This window comes from Triticum urartu, unplaced genomic scaffold, assembly GCF_003073215.2.
Source record: "Triticum urartu cultivar G1812 unplaced genomic scaffold, Tu2.1 TuUngrouped_contig_598, whole genome shotgun sequence".
Taxonomy (NCBI): domain Eukaryota; kingdom Viridiplantae; phylum Streptophyta; class Magnoliopsida; order Poales; family Poaceae; genus Triticum; species Triticum urartu.
Window position 1 is genome coordinate 66328 of NW_024116700.1, and position 21399 is coordinate 87726.

Here is a 21399-nt window from a genome sequence, read left to right on the forward strand (position 1 = left end):
TTATTGTGATGCCCTGATAATTACGCTACAGTAGTCCCACGTTAACGATACTGAGTCACCATGATTACTGTTGTTAATCTTGCGTTAGTTCGAAACTGATTCAAATTCAAAATTCAAAATCAGGCAAACAACAAAAGTTTTCAAACTTTAAAACTAAAATGTTCGGAGTGAGCCAAATAATGCATAAGTAATTATAGTGGAGAAACCACACTTTTATAAAATGTTTAAATACTCTAAAATGAATAAAACAGTAGCAAATACAATTATTTAAATGCTTTAAAAATAATAAATATTTTTAAAACTAAATTGTTATAAGTATTAAACTTTTATGGCAGTGGATTATGTTGAAACATTGTTTTAGAAGCTAATGTCGTATTTTAATAAACTAAAAATAATGTGTAAACTAAAATAGAACAAAAAAGAATAAGTAAAGGAAAAGACAAAATGAAAAAAAAGAGACGAAGACCCCCACCCCCCTTGGCTTCGGCCTAGCAGGCCACAGGCCGGCCCAGCTGCGGCCCACCCCGCACCCTTATCCTTTCCCCACTCCCCACTCACCGACACACCCCCACTTCCCCCACCCCCCGAAATATCTTCCCCCCTCACTCCCGATTGGATCGGGAGGAGGATGCCGCTCGGCGCCGCCGGACGACGCCGTCGCCCCCGTAGCTACGTCGCCGCTCGGAACCCGCCGGAGACGCCCCGCTAACCATCATCGTCGGTGCCGTCTCCCCGACTCCGCCGCTCGTCCTCCTCCCCCTCCTCGTCCCACGCCGTCGACGCACGGCGCCCCTACCCAGTCGCGGATCGCCGTCGTCCTCTCTGTCGCCGGTGCCGCCTCGCCGGACCTCCCAGACTCCTCCTCGAGCCCATAGTCCTTCCGGTAGCTGTGCTCGCCGCGCCCCGCGCGAGCGCACTCGCGCGCACGCCCGCTCCCGCGCCCGCGCATGCCCTTGCCACGGCTTCGCCTAGCCTCCGCTCCCTCCGCCTCTGGCCGCTCGTGCCGCCCGCGCTGTGCCTGCTGCTGTTACGGCATCTGCGGCTGCCGTCGTCTGCCTACGCCATTGCTGGCCACGCCCGCGGCTTCGCGGCCTCGCTCGCCTGCTGCGTCATGGCCTGCCGCTGCCGCAGTCGCCCACCGCCCTGCTGTGCGTGCCCGCCGCCTCCCGCTTCGCCTGATGCCTCCCCACCTGGCCCGCTCGCGCGTGGCCGCGCGCGCCCGCATCGCCGGTAGCTCCCCGGCGTGCTCGCCGTCGTTCGCTCCTCCTGCGGCCCCTGATGCATGCTGCTGCTACCGCGCCTCGCTGCTGCATTCGCCGCGCCACCCGCTGCCGCGCGCTCCGGCTTCGCCGCTGCTGCCGCGCCGCCCCACCTATTGCCTTCCTCCGCCACTCACCTACGCTCCGACGGCCTCCACGCTCGTCTCGCCTCGCCGTACCCGCAGCCACCGGCTGGGTTCGCCCGCCCCATGCACCCCTTTCGGGCTGGGCGTTAGCGCCCGCTAGCCGCGCCCGTTAAGGCCCCCAGGGGCCTATGACAAAGGGTGGAGCCCACAGAACGTTTTTTAAAGTTATTAATAAACCAAAAATAAATAAGTATATAATTAAATTAATAAAAAGAATTAATTAAATAAATAATACTTAATTAACTATGTAATTAATTAATTAATTAACTTAATTAACACTGTTTAGTTAACTGATTAACTCTAATTAAATCTGCTAATTAAATGTTAACAAATAATTAGTTAGTAGTCTATGACAACTAGGGCCCACACGTCAGTTGACCCAGTCAAACACACTGTTGACTGTTGACCTCATGATGATGTCATGCTGATGCAGTAAACCTGTTTTTATTTAAATTAAATCTGTTAATTCCAAAAATGAATGAAAACTTTAGAGAATTAATATAAAATAAACCGTATATCGGATGGAAATACTTTGTACATGAAAGTTGCTCAGAACGATGAGACGAATTCGGTTATGCAGCCCGTTCGTCCGCCACGCATCCCTAGCATAGCAAACACGCAACTTTCCCCCTCTGGTTCATCTGTCCGAAAACGCGAAACACCGGGGATATTTTCCCGGATGTTTCCCCCCTTCACCGGTATCACCTCATACAGCGTCAGGTCACCCCTAGCACAACGTAATGCCGCATCTTGCTTTTTGTTACATTGATTGCTCTGTTATTTATTGTGTTCCCCCTCCGTTACTTCTTTTCGGTGGACCCCGAGACTGCCGGAGACCCCCAGTACGACTACGGTGTTGATGACCCCTCTCTCTTGCCAGAGCAACCAGGCAAGCCCCCCCCTTGATCACCAGATATCGCCTACTATACTCTCTACTGCTTGCATTAGAGTAGTGTAACATGTTACTGCTTTCCGTTAATCCTATCCTGTTGCATAGCCTGTCCTTGCTACTACTGTTGTTACCTTTACCTGCTATCCTACTGCTTAGTATAGGATGCTAGTGTTCCATCAGTGGCCCTACACTCTTGTCCGTCTGCCATGCTATACTACTGGGCCGTGATCACTTCGGGAGGTGATCACGGGCATATACTATATACTTTACACTGTTACATTACCTGTGGTACTGTTCGGAGTTGGGGGCTGAAGGGGCAGGTGGCTCCATCCCGGTAGAGGTGGGCCTGGGTTCCCGACGGCCCTCGACTGTTACTTTGTGGCGGAGCGACAGGGCAGGTTGAGACTACCTAGGAGAGAGGTGGGCCTGGCCCTGGTCGGCGTTCGCGGATACTTAACACGTTTAACGAGATCTTCGTATTTGATCTGAGTCTGGCTACTGGCCTATACGCACTAACCATCTACGCGGGGACAGTTATGGGCACTCGACGTCGTGGTATCAGCCGAAGCCTTCGTGACGTCAGCGACTTAGCGGCACGCGCCGGATTGGACCGCAAGCCTGCTCTTGTATTAAGGGGGCTAGTTCTGCTTCCGGCCGCCCTCGCAACATGCAGGTGTGCAATGGGCGATGGGCCCAGACCCTTGCGCCATAGGATTTAGACCGGCATGATAACCTCTCTGTGGTGCCTAGGTAGGGTTGCGACGTGTTGATCTTCCGAGGCCGGGCATGACCCAGGAAAGTGTGTCCAGCCAAATGGGATCGAGCGTGTTGGGTTATGTGGTGCACCCCTGCAGGGAAGTTAATCTATTCGAATAGTCGTGATCTTCGGCATCAGGACGACTAGTAGTTGTACCTTAACCTTATGACAACTAGAACCAGATACTTAATAAAACACACCCTTCCAAGTGCCAGATACAACTGGTGTTCGCTCTCTCACAGGGCGACGGGGGGAGGATCATCGGTTAGGTTTATGCTATGCGATGCTACTTGGTGAGCTTACCATCTACTCTCTTCTCCATGCTGCAAGATGGAGGTGGCCAGAAGCGTAGTCCTCGACAGGATTAGCTATCCCCCTCTTATTCCGGCTTTCTACAGTTCAGTCCACATATGATACCCTTATTCCATTTGATACCAATGCATACATATGTAGTGTAGCTCCTTGCTTGCGAGTACTTTGGATGAGTACTCATGGTTGCTTTGCTCCCCTTTTTTTCCCTTCCTATACTCGATTGCTGCGACCAGACGATGGAGCCTAGGAGCCAGACGCATTTGTCGATGACGACTACTACTACTCGGGAGGTGCCTACTACTACGTGCAGCCCGTTGACGACGACCAGGAGTAGTTTAGGAGGATCCCAGGCAGGAGGCCTGCGCCTCTTTCGATCTGTATCCCAGTTTGTGCCAGCCTTCTTAAGGCAAACTTGTTTAACTTATGTCTGTACTCAGATATTGTTGCTTCCACCGACTCATCTATGATCGAGCTCTTGTATTCGAGCCTTCGAGGCCCCTGGCTTGTAATATGATGCTTGTATGACTTATTTTATTTGTAGAGTTGTGTTGTGATATCTTCCCGTGAGTCCCTGATCTTAATCGTACACGTTTGCGTGTATGATTAGTGTACTATTAAATCGGGGGCGTCACAAGTTGGTATCAGAGCCAACTGCCTGTAGGAACCCTCGTTTCGAACTCCTTGGCCGAAGTCGAGTCTAGTCATTGAAAAACTTGTACTAACATGGCTGTGCGGCTTACGGGCCCACGTCGCCATCTGGGTGGTATTAGGATCTTTTACTCCTCGATCCTTACTCTGGGACTCTGAACTCTCTTCTATTCGGGTTAAATGAATTTTGCTAAATCTAACATTAGGATCTCGTTATCACTTTCTCCCGGAGAGCCCTTCATTACAGATGATCGACTGCTTCAATAGAAGATTCTGATAATACTCTCCGATGTTCTCCCGAAACTTTGTGCCATTGCTTTTGCAATTCCCTACCACCGAAATCCCTATGGATAAATACTTACACATGTCGTTCTTACTGTTATTCCCAGTTGGTCTTGTTATTACAAGATACCCCGAAATACTCGTCATTGTTTCGATAATCCTTTGAGCTTACTGCCTTGCTGTTCTTTGTCACCTGAATACCCCTACGGATAATTCTCGCACTTATCGAGTATCCTCTCATCCCCCAGTTGTTCATGTGTTTCACAATGGTCATCGAAATACTATTCGATCCTCCAAAAATCCTTAGTAGCTTATTGCTCTGCAATACTTGTTTGCTTGCATGATGGATGCTTTCCATATGTTTGGCAATATTCGTTAGTATCCTTAGACACCGTCATTTTGATCCCTTTGACTCAACATGAGTGCGAATGCACGCAATCATCAGTTGATCCTTTTAAATTATTGTTCCGGCTCAGACGTCATTTTAAACATGAGCTGGTTCTCAACAAATCCAATTGCCGTCGATTGTACCCCTAAGGCTATTCAACTTATCCATCCCTAATCAGAACATTGCTTCTGATCCCTTGATTTGAAAATCATAATTCCTTTGCATTTGAGCTCTAGATTAGTCAGTTGTTTCCATAATCCAATGTCTTTGCATTGTTACTTCCTCTGGTTGTGTGCCGATGCTCACGTCAGCTCTGTTATGGACCGGCAGATCCTTTAATGGATTTTATCCGACAACGTCCTTCATATTCAATAACCTTGTGAGCCTTCCCTCGGATACATAATGCCTTTGGGAAATGGTATCATCTACTTTCTCAACCTTGCTCCACTTTCGAGCTTGTGATATTTACTCTTGAAACTTGTGGTATATGTTTCTAAGAAGCCCCTATGGGTTGAACACATGCCTTCTCTAAACTGTGTGAACTCGAAAGTTTTCACGAGTCATACACTTCTGGTATTTTGCCAGATAAAATTTCAACACTACAACTTCTTCGAAAGTGAGAAGTGAATGAAAGGTTATGCATTGGAGAAGTGGGAGTCGACCTTGAACTTTGTGTTCATGCCCATGGACACGATGTAGATCTTATCATTAAAGCTTCTCTTAAATTAAATTATTCCTTTGGTATAAGTTCATCTTATATCCGGGATCTGGCATTTTGCAATCGTGGTTCCGACCATGTTCTTCTTTAAATACCATTTCGCGTGCAAGTTTAAGCGCTTTTCTTCTGTAGAGCAATACCCCAGTCCATCCTCTACTTTGATCTGTCATCGAGTATTACCCCCTCTGGTATCTCGAGATTATCACAGAACTGCATAACTTCTTATGAGTTCTTCTTCAAGTATTATTTGACTTTCGATGCATCATCATTTGACTTGATGTCATCGCTGACCGATTACATCTTCATGAAATCTCTCAACAAATGTGTCGTGGTCATCAGAAACATCCTGAGCTCTTCCAAGATATATATCGAATTCATGATGAGAAATACCATCCTTGCCCTTGATGATTTGTTTTATCATCTACCACTTTATTACCTTCCGTTTGCCACAAACTTGTTCATGTTTTGTGTTATACCTTGAGTTCCTTGCTACCCAGCATTATTCTTCTTTACCTTGGATATTACCACCTTTTATGTCAAGAATGTTGTGGGAATTTCACCACCTCTTATGCATTCTTGGTACAAGTGATACTTCTTGCCATATCCGTTCATTCTTAGACTATTGATTATTGAATCACCATTCTGACATTGGTCGTGCAACCCAACCCATAATTCGGGCGCACCTTTCAACCAATGTTTAATTGTGTATGTTTTCCTCGAGCATACTTTATTATATTATTTGATCAGACAAATGCTATCTCCCTATCCACATAATTGTGGAGATGCATCCTTTTGGATACCTCGTTGAATTATTGCTGAGTCCATCAACCACTTCCTCATCCTCCCCTTGGCTTAATGATGAACCCTTGATCGGGACTCGCTTTCATAGTTCATTTCCCAAGAGTCATATAATGCCATCTTGTCAATTGTGTTGCACCTCTTCTTCTCAGGCACCCCGAGTCTGAGATATCCTAACACCAATCAGATATGAATCCCGGTCAGATATGATGGTTGGGACATATCTCCAAGAGTTATAACACTGGTCCTTATATATTGGTAAGGTGATGTCATGCCCATCACACCTGGCCGGAGGACTTGTGGTTATAGTTTCCATTTTAGTAAGGTTATCCTTTCTTCCATGAGAAAATGGTAAGACTTATTCTATAAGTTGTTCCTGATGGATCCTTTGTGTATCCATAGCCTGATCCTTACCTGATGACCATGTCAATGCTATCTGAATCCTGTCTGTGGTACTCCGATTTTCAACAAGAACATTTGAAGCCAATGCTAAATGTTTCTTGCTCAATTATCCAAACACCATTGTATGGGTAATGTCATGAAATTTCTCTCCCCTTACCTAAGGGGTTTTCTACATGATATCCTGCCACGGATATCATGCTCTACTTGTCCTTGGGAAGGATATATCCCTGAATTATGTGTTTAAAACACATTTTCCTTTCCATTCTTCTGTTTAAACCTGATAATCGCATTTTCCTTTCCATTGTCTTGTTAAGCTTTCTTGTAATCTGACTTAACTGAGCAGTGATAATTCCCTGCTTAGTAAGCACCTCGTTGTACAACTCTGTCAGTAAGACCCTGTTACCATTGTTGATAGCATCCCGGTAACCACTGATGGATGAGACTTTGCCTATTGGTCCGCCTCATTCAACGAGCAGGAAAATGGTTCTCTTCGTCCCTCGCCCTTGGTATCGATGTTGTTGCCGACATAACCGACAGGATAGGCTCTGACATGCCTTGCTATCGTGACTATGCAAGATGTCAACACTCCTACTTTTATCCCACATGGTGGGCCCATAACCCATAGTTCCACAGGATCGAAACCTGACTCTCCTGTACACCACCTGTTCCCAAGGTTGTTCCTCGCGCTTGACTTCGTATGTAATTCATGGACCACCTGTCTAGTGATCTATTCTGGTATGAGGCGCAATACCTATTCTCGTTGCCCTGAAACCCTTTCACCTACTGATTAGGCATCGGATGATTGCCTATCCGTTGGAGCTTCTCATGGTACCTTCTTACTTTGCTCTCGATATATTCTTAAGTTTCAAATCGAGAGATACTTATGCTTCTTCCCTGAGTTAACCGTCTGATGCTCGATCTAGTTAGGATCCATCCATATCGAGTTTTCCCTTCTTATCCTTTCGTAATTACAGTGAAGATCTGGAAAGAAGGACGACAACTTCATCCTGATGACCTGAAGCAGAGAAATGAAGACATCAGCGCTATGGATCGACCACTTTGAGAGGAGCAACCAAGACCGAGAAGATTCGTTAGGATTTCGTAACCAGACGTTTCCCCCTTATTCCACCTCTTAAATCTCGGGACGAGATTTCTTGTAGTGGAGGAGAATTGTGACGCTCGGATAGTTACGCTACAGTAGTCCCACGTTAACGATGCTGAGTCACCATGATTACTATTGTTAATCTTGCGTTAGTTCGAAACTGATTCAAATTCAAAATTCAAAATCAGGCAAACAACAAAAGTTTTCAAACTTTAAAACTAAAATGTTCGGAGTGAGCCAAATAATGCATATGTAATTATGGTGGAGAAACCACACTTTTATAAAATGTTTAAATACTCTAAAATGAATAAAACAGTAGCAAATACAATTATTTAAATGCTTTAAAAATAATAAACATTTTCAAAACTAAACTGTTATAAGTATTAAACTTTTATGGTAGTGGGTTATGTTGAAACATTGTTTTAGGAGCTAATGTCATATTTTAATAAACTAAAAATAATGTGTAAACTAAAATAGAACAAAAAAGAATAAGTAAAGGAAAAGAGAAAATAAACAAAAAAAAGAGACGAAGACCCCCATCCCCCTGGGCTTCGGCCTAGCAGGCCACAGGCCGGCCCAGCTGCGGCCCACCCCGCACCCTTATCCTTTCCCCACTCCCCACTCACCGACACACCCCCACTTCCCCCACCCCCCAAAATATCTTCCCCCTCACTCTCGATTGGATCGGGAGGAGGAGGCCGCTCGGTGCCGCCGGACGACGCCGTCGCCCCCGTAGCTACGTCGCCGCTCGGAACCCCCCCCGCCGAAGACGCCCCGCTAACCGTCGTCGTCGGCGCCGTCTCCCCGACTCCGCCGCTCGTTCCCCTCCCCCTCCTCGTCGCACGCCATTGATGCACGGCGCCCCTACCCCGTCGCGGATCGCCGCCGTCCTCTCCGTCGCCGGTGCCGCCTCGCCGGACCTCCCAGACTCCTCCTCGAGCCCGCTTTGGTCAACTACAGGGCTTGGTGAGCCCCGTCCTCCCCTCCTCTTTCCCCCACAGGTCACCGCGCCCATAGTCCTTCCGGTAGTCGTGCTCGCCGCGCCCTGTGCGCGCGCACTCGCGCGCGCACCCGCTCCCGCGCCCGCGCATGCCCTTGCCGTAGCTTCGCCTAGCCTCCGCTCCCTCTGCCTCTGGCCGCTCGTGCCGCCCGCGCTGTGCCTGCTGCTGTTACGGCATCTGCGGCTGCCGTCGTCCGCCTGCGCCATTGCTGGCCACGCCCGCGGCTTAGCGGTCTCGCTCGCCTGCTGCGCCGTGGCCCGCCGCTGCCGCAGTCGACCACCGCCCCGCTGTGCATGCCTGCTGCCTCCCGCTTCGCCCGATGCCTTCCCACCTGGCCCGCTCGCGCGTTGCCGCGCGTGCCCGCGTCGCCGGTAGCTCCCCGGCGTGCTCGTCGTCGTTCGCTCCTCCTGCGGCCGCTGATGCACGCTGCTACTACCGCGCCTCGCTACTGCATTCGCCGTGCCACCCGCTGCCGCGCGCTCCGGCTCCGCCGCTGCTACCGCGCCGCCCCACCTGCTGCCTTCCTCCGCCACTCGCCTACGCCCCGACGGCCTCCGCGCTCGTCTCGCCTCGCCGTACCCGCAGCCACCGGCCGGGTTCGCCCGCCCCACGCGCCCCTTTCGGGCTGGGTGTTAGCGCCCGCTAACCACGCCCGTTAAGGCCCCCAGGGGCCTATGACAAAGGGGCCACGCCCACAGAACGTTTCTAAAAAAAGTTATTAATAAACCAAAAATTAATAAGTATATAATTAAATTAATAAACAGAATTAATTAAATAAATAATACTTAATTAATTATGTAATTAATTAACTTAATTAACACTCTTTAGTTAACTGATTAACTATAATTAAACCTGCTAATTAAATGTTAACAAATAATTAGTTAGTAGTCTGTGACAACCAGGACCCACACGTTAGTTGAACCAGTCAAACACACTATTGACTGCTGACATCATGATGATGTCATGCTGATGCAGTAAACCTGTTTTTATTTAAATTAAATTTGTTAATTCCAAAAATGAATTATAACTTTGGAAAATTAATATAAAATAAACCGTATATCGGATGGAAATACTTTGTACATGAAAGTTTCTCAAAACGACGAGACGAATCCGGTTACGCAGCCCGTTCGTCCGCCACGCATCCCTAGCACAGGAACATGCAACTTTCCCTCTCCGGTTCATCTGTCCGAAAACGCGAAACACCGGGGATATTTTCCCGGATGTTTCCCCCTTCACCGGTATCACCTCGTACCGCGTCAGGTCACCCCTAGCACAACGTAATGCTGCATCTTGCTTTTTGTTACATTGATTACTCTGTTATTTATTGTGTTCCCCCTCCATTACTTCTTTCCGATAGACCCCGAGACTGCCGGAGACCCCCAGTACGACTACGGTGTTGATGACCCCTCTCTCTTGCCAGAGCAACCAGGCAAGCCCCCCCCCTTGATCACCAGATATCGCCTACTATACTCTCTACTGCTTGCATTAGAGTAGTGTAACTTGTTACTACTTTCCGTTAATCCTATCCTGTTGCATAGCCTGTCCTTGCTACTACTGTTGTTACGTTTACCTGCTATCCTACTGCTTAGTATAGGATGCTAGTGTTCCATCAGTGGCCCTACACTCTTGTCCATCTGCCATGCTATACTACTGGGCCGTGATCACTTCGGGAGGTGATCACGGGCATATACTATATACTTTACACTGTTACATTACCTGTGGTACTGTTCGGAGTTGGGGGCTGAAGGGGCAGGTGGCTCCATCCCGGTAGAGGTGGGCCTGGGTTCCCAACTGCCCTCGACTGTTACTTTGTGGCGGAGCGACAGGGCAGGTTGAGACCACCTAGGAGAGAGGTGGGCCTGGCCCTGGTCGGCGTTCACGGATACTTAACACGTTTAACGAGATCTTGGTATTTGATCTGAGTCTGGCTACTGGCCTATACGCACCAACCATCTATGCGGGGACAGTTATGGGCACTCGACGTCGTGGTATTAGCCGAAGCCTTCATGACGTCAGCGACTGAGCGGCGCACGCCGGATTGGACCGTAAGCCTGCTCTTGTATTAAGGGGGCTAGTTCTGCTTCCGGTCGCCCTCGCAACGTGCAGGTGTGCAATGGGCGATGGGCCCAGACCCCTGTGCCATAGGATTTAGACCGGCGTGCTGACCTCTCTATCGTGCCTAGGTAGGGCTGCGACGTGTTGATCTTCCAAGGCCGGGCATGACCCAGGAAAGTGTGTCCGGCCAAATGGGATCGAGCGTGTTGGGTTATGTGGTGCACCCCTGCAGGGAAGTTAATCTATTCGAATAGTCGTGATCTTCGGTAACAGGACGACTTGGAGTTGTACCTTGACCTTATGACAACTAGAACCGGATACTTAATAAAACACACCCTTCCAAGTGCCAGATACAACCGGTGGTCGCTCTCTCATAGGGCGACGAGGGGAGGATCATCGGTTAGGTTTATGCTATGCGATGCTACTTGGTGAGTTTACCATCTACTCTCTTCTCCATGCTGCAAGATGGAGGTGGCCAGAAGCGTAGTCCTCGACAGGATTAGCTATCCCCCTCTTATTCCGGCTTTCTACAGTTCAGTCCACATATGATACCCTTATTCCATTTTATATCAATGCACACATATGTAGTGTAGCTCCTTGCTTGCGAGTACATTGGATGAGTACTCACGGTTGCTTTGCTCCCCTTTTTTTCCCCTTCCTATACTCGATTGCTGCGACCAGACGATGGAGCCCAAGAGCCAGATGCCACTGTCGATGACGACTACTACTACTCGGGAGGTGCCTACTACTACTTGCAGCCCGCTGACGACGACCTGGAGTAGTTTAGGAGAATCCCAGGTAGGAGGCATGCGCCTCTTTCGATCTGTGTCCCAGTTTGTGCTAGCCTTCTTAAGACAAACTTGTTTAACTTATGTCTGTACTCAGATATTGTTGCTTCCGCTGACTCGTCTATGATCGAGCTCTTGTATTCGAGCCTTCGAGGCCCCTGGCTTGTAATATGATGCTTGTATGACTTATTTTATTTGTAGAGTTGTGTTATGATATCTTCCCGTGAGCCCCTGATCTTGATCGTACACGTTTGCGTGTATGATTAGTGTACGATTAAATCGGGGGCGTCATAGTTACACGGGCACTTCAATGTTTTCTAAACTTATTTGAACTCCGGACTTATTTTGCATTCAGTATGCAGCATTCAAAGCGACGTCATCAATTTCCAACATGTTCTGACATCATTTGCTGTTTTTCAGTCATTTACCGAATTATTTAGAGAGCTAAATGACCGTGAAATTGAAAATCACTACAAAATGAACTCTGAAAATGTTGTAACTTTTCATGGTATCATCATTTCACCCGCATAGCATGTGCGAAAGAGTAGAGAGGGTCACGGCAAAAACTAGATGCACTTCGTGTACAAACTGGACAATGTCTTTCGGAGTATCAGGGTTTCGGACAAGAACTCATCTGTTACACGGGCACTTCAATGTTTTTTAAACTTATTTGAACTCCGGACTTCTTTTGCGTTTAGTATGCAGCATTCAAAGCGACGTCATTAATTTCCAACACGTTCTAACATCATTTGCTGTTTTCAGTCATTTACCGAATTGTTTAGAGAGCTAAATGACCGTGAAATTGAAAATCAGTACAAAATGAACTCTGAAAATGTTGAAACTTGGCATGGTATCATCATTTCACCCACATAGCATGTGCAAAAGAGTAGAGATGGTCACAAAGAAATTAAATACAGAAAAAAAATTACTCAGAAATAAATAGAAGAAAATAAATAAAGCAGAAAAGAAAAAAAAACTATATAAAAAAATTACTCAAAAATAAATAGAAGAAAATAAATAATGCAGAAAAGAAAAAACTATATAAAAATTACTCAAAAATAAATAGAAGAAAATAAATAATGCAGAAAAGAAAAAATTATAAAAAAAATTGTTGGGGCGCTGCCCAGTGGGCCTGCCAGACCTAGGGTGTGCAAATTCAGGCCCAGAAGGTCCGGCAGGCTCACAGGGCAGCGCGCCATAATTAGGCCCAGAAGCCTGATATATAGAGGAGTTCGAAGGAGCAGCCGCGGCTGTGTTTATAAACCAGTGCGGCTGCCCTTCGCTCGGCGAGGTGGGACTAAATATTGTGCACCGCGGGTGGCAGCGCAACACCTTTAGTACCGGTTGGTGGCTCCAACCGATACTAATGAGTGGACCTTTAGTACCGGTTCGTGGCACGAACCGGTACTAAAGGGGTCCGCTTCCCGCCCCTTGGCCTGGCAAAAATTGGCCTTTAGTACCGGTTGGTGGCTCCAACCGGTACTAAAGGTCGCTCATATATATGGCACTTATAAAAAATCCAGTTTTCATCCGCGCGCCGCCCGTCTTCTATCCAACTGCTTCATCGCCCGATATCGTCGCCGTCGCCGCGCCGTCGCCCATCGCGCGCCGCCCTCGCCGCCCGTCGTCGCCGTCCCCGCCGCGCGGCGTACGTCGTCGTCGCCGTCTCGCGCCGCCCCCGCCGCTCGCCATCGCCCTCGCCGCCCTCGCCGCTCCCCGTCGTTGTCGTATCGCCCCCGCCGCCCGTAGGCCGCCGCCCACGATCGTACACACACACACATACACACAAGCACGTACACACACACACTCTTTTTTTTACTTATTTTCTGTTTCTGTTTTTTAGATTAATGCATGTCAAATTGTTAATTAGATGATCGAATTAGATGAATTACCTAGATAAGAATGTTAGAATGTTAATGTTAGATGAATTAGATAGAGAAGTTAAATATTAATGTCAATTGTTAGATGAATTAGCTAGATATTAATTAATTAGGTATATGAGATTATTTGAATTAGTTGAGCTACTTTATTTAGTTATTTTTCGTAAGTGCTTAGTTGAATTAATTAGTTGAACTAGTTGAATTAACAGAACTAGTTGAATTAGTTAAATTAATAGAACTAATAAGTGTTTAATGTTTCACCTATGAACATAGAAATGTCGTTTGACGATGAACACGATTTCATTATGTGCGAATACTGCGAAGACCAGCGCGGCCTATGCGGCAGAAATTTTCTAGTTGATGATAGGCGCTTCAGCATCAAGCTGGATGAGAATTTCGAAATGGATACAGTAAGTCAGAACGACAAGTCTTTTTTCATAATTAAGCATGACTTAGGCTTCATTTGCTTTAACTTTTAATTTTAATTTTTTTCACTATTCTACTAGCGTATCCCCTGCCATGCAAGAATTTTTGTATTGGATAAGATAGGTTTCAGTCTTAACAAAACTATGAAGGTAAAAAGGTTTACTTGAAGACCGAGCATGGTTATACCTTTAACGTCAAATTATACAATGCAGACACATACACCTATTTCGAATGCAAAACTTGGCAAGCACTATGCAAGGCTTATGCATTTGAGCCTGATATGGTTATCACCTTTGATATTCGTCCGGAAGATGATATTGAAGGTAATAGAGACATATGGGTCGATGTGCGGACGCCTCTAGTTCTACCATTATGTGAGTTTCTCAACCATATTTATGTCTTCGATATTGTTTATTCAAAAAGAGTTGACAAGTAATTTATATTGACAGCTTATTTCCAATCAAGCAAACATGTCCGACGCTTGGTAGACAGGACCGTCCACTGTCCCGGGGCTGAACTAAACTGCGAGGAGACAAGTCATTATGTTTCATGGCTTGAGGATCTTGATGCTGTCAAGACAATTTTTTTCCTGCACTTAGAAATGTTAGTACTCAAAACATGCGACCAATAGTGTTCGTACTGAACTACAGTCACATATATTTAGGAAAGATGGTAAGATTTCTACTATTTCTTCTCAGTGCATCTTTTGCATACATTATTTTTTAAGCTAAACTTCTTTGCTAAGTATGTTAATATACGATGTTCTTCAACAGGGACTCCCGATGAATGTTGTGCCTGATTGGATCGAGACTAAAGGTACCATGAATATTGTTAGCTTACGGCCAAGATATCCTACAATGCACTTTAGTGCATTCAAGATTTCTAATAGCGAGGAATGCTTAATAGTAAAATACTAAAGCAAAATTGTGAACGATCGCAGAGAAATACTAGGGGGCAGCAACCAGAAGCACAACCCACGATTAGGAGACAGGTTCATCTGCATGCTCCAATATGATGAATCAGGAAAGCTATACATGTTCTATGCTCTTTTACCTGAGAGAGAGAGAGAGCAGCAGGAGTGATTAGCTAGTTCATGCTCTTAGTACTTGTCCTCTCATGTCCGTGTTCTTCGTCCTGAACTTAATCTCAAAGAGTGATTTGCTTTTGTGGTGTTATGAACGCTTATAATATCATTACCATGTTGAACTCGATGATATCTTGGCTTCTGGTACAAGTGAATGTTTCTTTTTTAAGCTAGTGTTGGTGGTGATTAGATAGCGATAATGACTATATGATGATTAAGTAGTGGTAATGAGATGACTATTATATGATGATTTTTAGCTAGCTATGAAAACTGTTGTTGGTGATGATATATATGATGCAAGAGTTTTTATATTAATATGATGATGATGATGAGTTATTATATCATTTATGAAAGAAACCGCAGATTAGTTTCAACTGGATGGATTCTAGCTAAGTGATCAAGTATATGCCATATCCATATTATCTCGATCACTTAATTAGGTGATCAAGTATATATAATATGGATATGGCATATACTTGATGACTTAGTTAGGTTCCACATGCATCCAGTCAAACTAATCTGCGATACTTTCACCTAATGATTTAACAACTCATTATAATGTAAAACAATCACTAAATTAAATTGAAAACACAAAATTAAAGTAAAAATAAAAAATAAAACCAAAACACACCCAAACATTTAGTACCGGTTGGTGTTACCAACCGGTACTAATGTCCTACGCGTTCCCGGAGCTGGCTCGTGCCACGTGGTTGCCCTTTAGCACTGGTTCGTGCTGAACCGGTACTACAGGGGGGGGGGGGGCTTTAGTGCCCACACATTAGTGCCGGTTACCGAACCGGCACTAAAGGGCCTTATAAACCAGTGCTAGTGCTGGATGGTTATACTCTATCTCCATAATTTGTATAGTAAAAAAAGAATCTTCGGAATCTGCCTTAAATGACAGAATTGTCATATGAGAAGACCAAGCATCATAATTCTGATCAAGCTTGCTTATGCTACTGTGTGAATAAACATATATGTACCCATCCCTAAGCTTACAAAGAAGAGTATATCTGTAACCATAAAAGAGCATAAAACTGCTATGGTACTATATACTGTTGTGTTGCACAATTAGCTATATGGAAGAAAAAGTGGCACTCCTGGGGATGACTATGGTTGCACAATTAGCTCTGAAAATTATACCAAAATGGTTAGGATTCATCTCAGCATCAACGGGAGCTACTGTACACATCTCGGCATCAATCGCTGCCTCCAAACTATCCCCTTCTGCAACGAAATCGCCAACCCCCAACACGGGAGCAGGCTCCCCGCCCAATCCGCCGCCCAGCAGCATCACGGCCTCCTTCTTGACCTCCAACAGGACGCCGCCAGGAACATCCAACAGGCCGGGCGGCCCGCCCTTCTCCTCCGCGACCTCCCCCTCCCCCATCTTCACGATTTGGTCCGCGCACAATCCGCCGCTCCCGGACACCGACGCAAAATCAATCCCGCCCGGACCGGCGGCCGCCGCCTCGCCGAGGCCGAAGCTCTTGGCCAGCTCGCTCTCCATGGCCTGGTCGAAGTCGAAGTCGTCGAGGAGCCACTCCTTGACGGGGCCGAAGGCGGCGGCCGGGTCGGAGGGGGGCGCGGGTGGTGGGGAGGGGCTGGGGGGAGGCGCTTGGTGCTGGCGTCGACGCGGCGCACGATGCCCATGAGCAGCTCCGGCAGCAGGCGGGACCACCTCTCCTCATCGGCCTCCCCCTGACGCCCGTGCTCGGCGGCGTCCTCCGGGGCGACCTCGGCTGAGACCTTGGCCTTGTTCCCGCCGACGATGCCGGTCGGGGCGCGCTAGCAGGACGTGAGCCCAGGACGAGCTGTGCCATGGTGGAACAGGGGGGCGGGCGGATGGGAGGAAGGGGTCGGAGAGGGAGCGGCGGGCAAAGAGATTGTGGGGGCGGAGGAGAGGGGTGGGAGTAAATCGGGGGTGGATGGTGCTGCACTGACACGCTGAGCAGTACCGTGGGTGTATCGCCTGCACTATAACTATTCACTTAATAGTAGCGCAGGATTTACAATTCGCGCTATTAATATTTTTTGATTTGGTGGTGCGGTGTATCACACTTAACAGTAGTATGTCTAAGAGAAACCAACGCTGCTGCTAATCCATATATAAACTTTTATGTATAAGCATTTTCTCAGCAGTGTGAAAGCACAAATCACGCGCGTGTGGGTCGTTGTCAACGACTTGGACATCGTCCAGCCGTGCGCCCCAACTGTCGTGCCGCTGCTCAGCTGCGCTTTACGATCACTGCGCCAATGTGCACCTAACCAGGTCGCTTCCAGACGCCGCGTCAATCGATAAGCCTGCTGCTTGCGCTATACATCGCCGCCGCCTTTGTCAGATCTCGATGATAACTACGCCTCAATCATCCGATTACGACCACAACTCGCCGACGTTGCTGTTCACTTTAGTTCTTCCGATCGATCTCAACCGTGGCAACACGTATTGCGAAAGCTTCCGTGTACACGATACCGACCTTAACATCAAGCCTTCCTTTCGATCAACTCAACCGCCTCACGGATCTTTTCAACCTTGCTCATAATACCACTTGTTAGAATAAATCCGAGGCATACTGTTGATCATCTGAGGACCAAGCAATCACACGAGCACGACACCGAGATTTGTTAACGAGGTGCACCGATATGGCTACATCCCCGGGGCTTGACTACGGGTGCTCCTTCCCGTGACACCGTCACAATACCGCACCCAGTCATCCTGGACACCGGCACATGCCACCAGCTTCCCCCGCGTTCCGGTGCTATTATGTTGGCGTAGGTTACATCGTGTGTCTACCTCTGCTAGCGCCCGTAGTCAAGCCCCGAAGATGTAGCCATATCGGTGAACCTCGTTAACAAATCTCGGTGTCGTGCTCGTGTGATTTCTTGGTCCTCGGATGATCGACGGTATGCCTTGGATTTATTCTAACAGACCTAAACAACAAAACAAAAGTTTTGCTGCTCTGTGAATGATAGTTTAAGTTTGACAGAATTGAGAAAGCCATCCGTAGGAGACTAACTCGGAAACATAGTATTTTCTTTACCAAAAATGTTAGAAAATATTAACACGATCACAATAGCAAATTAGAATTAGTTATGAGAGGAATAATGTGAACTTTGCTAACAAATTACCTGAATCAGCAATCCTAAGTGTTGGATGCATCTGATCAGATTCTTTCATGCCATTTGAGGAAAGCTAGGAAACATGACGATTATTAGAACCGTGAACCAGCTATACAGAAAATGCATTTCACAAGGTTAGTAGAATTACCTTTAGAAAGAAAGGACTTCTTGCGGCAAGAATCGCCGAATTGATATAAACCATCTTTCCTCGTAAAACTGGTGTTCCCCACATGGTTGACGAAGAATCAATACTTTCTCCTTCATCACCTGCAAAATACCGAAGGCTGGTGATAAAAGGACAAACTGGGAAAAAATACAGTGTATCGAATAGAAGCAGTAGAGAGATAGTTTGCTATATTAAAATACTTGGAACACTCTGTTCTTTAACGGATGCAGACCAGTTAATTAATTTTCAGAAATAGAGTAAAATGGTTAAAAAAAACATCAAGGTAGTTGAACTTTACTTGATCCCACAACGTAAGCATGCTTGTAGCTTAGTAGCTCACTAAGCAATGTTTGATAGCAAAGTACAATAAAAACCAAAGTATCAAAAACTACAGTAATTTAGCATATAGGTACAAAATACCATGGTTTTAATATAACAACGTTTTTTGAAGTATTCACGATACAAAGGACGTGTTTGGCTACGTCACAAAACGCTGTAAAATTTCTTGGCTAGCCGTTAGCCGTGCGTGCATTCGAAACTTGCTAGCCATTGTAGTACTAGAATATACAGATGGATTAGACTAATGATGATTAGCGACGGCGACGCTGGTGGAGTAATTAGCAGATGACCTCTGAGCAATAGGTACTTGAAAATCTTCATACCAGACATTTGCAAGGAGAAGGCACATGAATCGAACATATATATTTTGGCTCAAACATTCTTCTCTGTAAGATAAGCATCACACACAGCTGTTCTATGAAAATCAAACAAAACATTTACCAGCTAGTAAATTATGATAAAAATATCATCTTACTCATCATATAGACAACAGGGAAGAGTGAAAAAAATTCCCATGTCACCTGTTTGCCAACGCTGATGAAAGAAGCATAGTGTTCAAGTACTGCAGCCGCAGGTAACGAACAACTAAAAGACCTCAGCTCAGACAGTTTGTAGTTGCACCCTGCCTACTGCCTAAGCTCTGTCCGACCCTTCTTTTCCGCTCCTCAGTTTTTAAAAAAGAGGTATGCGGTTCTTTTTTTTATACAAAGAAAATACTGTGATTTGGCAAAAACTGCAGTATTGAAATCACAGTTTTCAGAGGCAACCAAACAACCCTATGTAAATAAAACTATAGTAATATAAAAAACTGTAGTATTTTGAGAATACTTCGAAAATACTTTGTTACCAAACGGGGCCAGCAAACTAATCATCATAATTTTAAATAGTGGGCTATGTCAAATAGCGGCAATCCTTTAAATTAGCTATAGTGGGGCTATAGTCGGCTATTTCGTAACTTTGCGAGATAATTGTACATGAATACCATTTAGCAGCACCCTGCTCAAACTGCTAAAGCAGGACTATAGCCGGTTATATTTCATAACTTTACACGGCAATTGTACATGAATACCATTTAGTCGCACCCTGCTCAAACCGCTATAGTGGGACTATAGCCGCTATATATATGCTGATGCTACTGTAATTTCCTGTAACCTTGTTCACTCTAAACTTTATACTGTTACCTGATGAAATAGTGTAGTCTATACCACACAAGAATCTGGTAGCACAAGCCAGTTTAAGTAGCTACGGGGTGAGTATATTTGCAAGGACTGGCTGTAAACCGTATGTTGCGTGTATGCAGAAAACATGCAACTCTAAAATTTCCTCACGTAGCTCTGCTGGGCATCGATGTCGGTGAGACGACGCACAAGGCGCTATAGCTAACTGTTAGTAGTAGCGCGATTTGCACCCGCGCTATCTATAATGGTTTTCCAGAACACACTGCTATTAGTTAGTTGTAGCGCTTTTCTAGCCCCGCGCTACTGCTATGTGTTTCATCATTTTTCTCCGCTTCCTACCCAGTTTCAGTTTCAATAAACTGCAATTTCCAGATACTAGGTACTACTAGATATCAATTTTATAAAGTATTATAGGTACTAGGTAGTACTCCTTCCGTTCCAAATTACTCGTCGTGGTTTTAGTTCAAATTTGAACTAAAACCACGACGAGTAATTTGGAACGGAAGAAGTACTAGATAACAATTTCATATATAGTCAACATGCATCCTCAACAAGGTGATATCGATGAAGATCATCATATATAGTTCTAGATGATATCGACGACGATTATCATATGTAGTTCTACATGATATCGACGACGATCATCATATGTAGTTCTAGATGATATAGCCACACACATATGTAGTTCTAGATGATATCGACGACGACCATCATCCTGAAGCCTGGGCGGTGGATGTTCCTGATAGTAATTTGGATGGCCTGTCCAACACGAAGATTCTTGCCAACGAGGAATCTCTTCCACCCAACCGAGTTTAAGTGTGTGCGACCGTCTGTGTCCATGCGGTAAGTACAGGTGGTGACGGAGCCCCTTGCGGTAAGGCGTAGTCCAGCTGAGCCTTCTTCATCAGGCTCGATACCACAACTCACAGATAGGTCCGTTGGCAATTTCTGAATAAGAAAAACATATCAATTAATAAATAGCCTCGCACATACTCTTGCAAATATATTTCTATTAAGTATAGATTTCTACACTATCAAAAGACACAGTACTACGCATTTGTACTAATTAAGCATGAATTCTACTAATAAGTATATATGGATTATCTACACTATTAATAATTTCTTAGATTCTACACTAATAAGCATGTGACCAGACTCTACACTAAAGCATATCATCGACTAGATTCCTCAAAGCATATCATTGGACTCTACACTAAGCATATCATCAAATTACTACAGTCAGTATAACATACCATTTCATGCCGATCGACTATGGTACTTGTCAGGCGGGTCACGAATGGCACCCCGACAAAGTCATCACGTGGTGGAATTATGTCCCATAGGTTGCACACCTCCTCCTCGCTCAGCCTCATTCTTTGAGCTACGATGACTTCATGAAGTGGGTTCTCACCATCTTCATCGAGTGGGTCCTCATTATCTTCATCATCTTCGCCATCTTCATCATCTTCCACCAGGTTGAGATAAATGATAGCCAGCTTGGGTCTTTCTGCTCTGAAGGAGAAGCTGATCAACTCATCACCAGTAAGACGCATGCGGGCGAGGAAACGGGCCCATCCATCTCCTCCAATCTGCGAAATATTGCGTCCTTTCTCGACCTCCATAGTGTACGCCCCCCAGGACTCAAATGTCACAGTGTC

The 21399-nt window shown here is 46.0% G+C and overlaps 1 pseudogene; it reads right to left on the bottom strand.

Moving 5' to 3' along the window:
• The window catches only part of LOC125529965, an 82357-nt pseudogene extending 64067 nt beyond the window's left edge, over positions 1–18290 (bottom strand).
• Positions 18291–21399: the final 3109 nt, after the last annotated feature.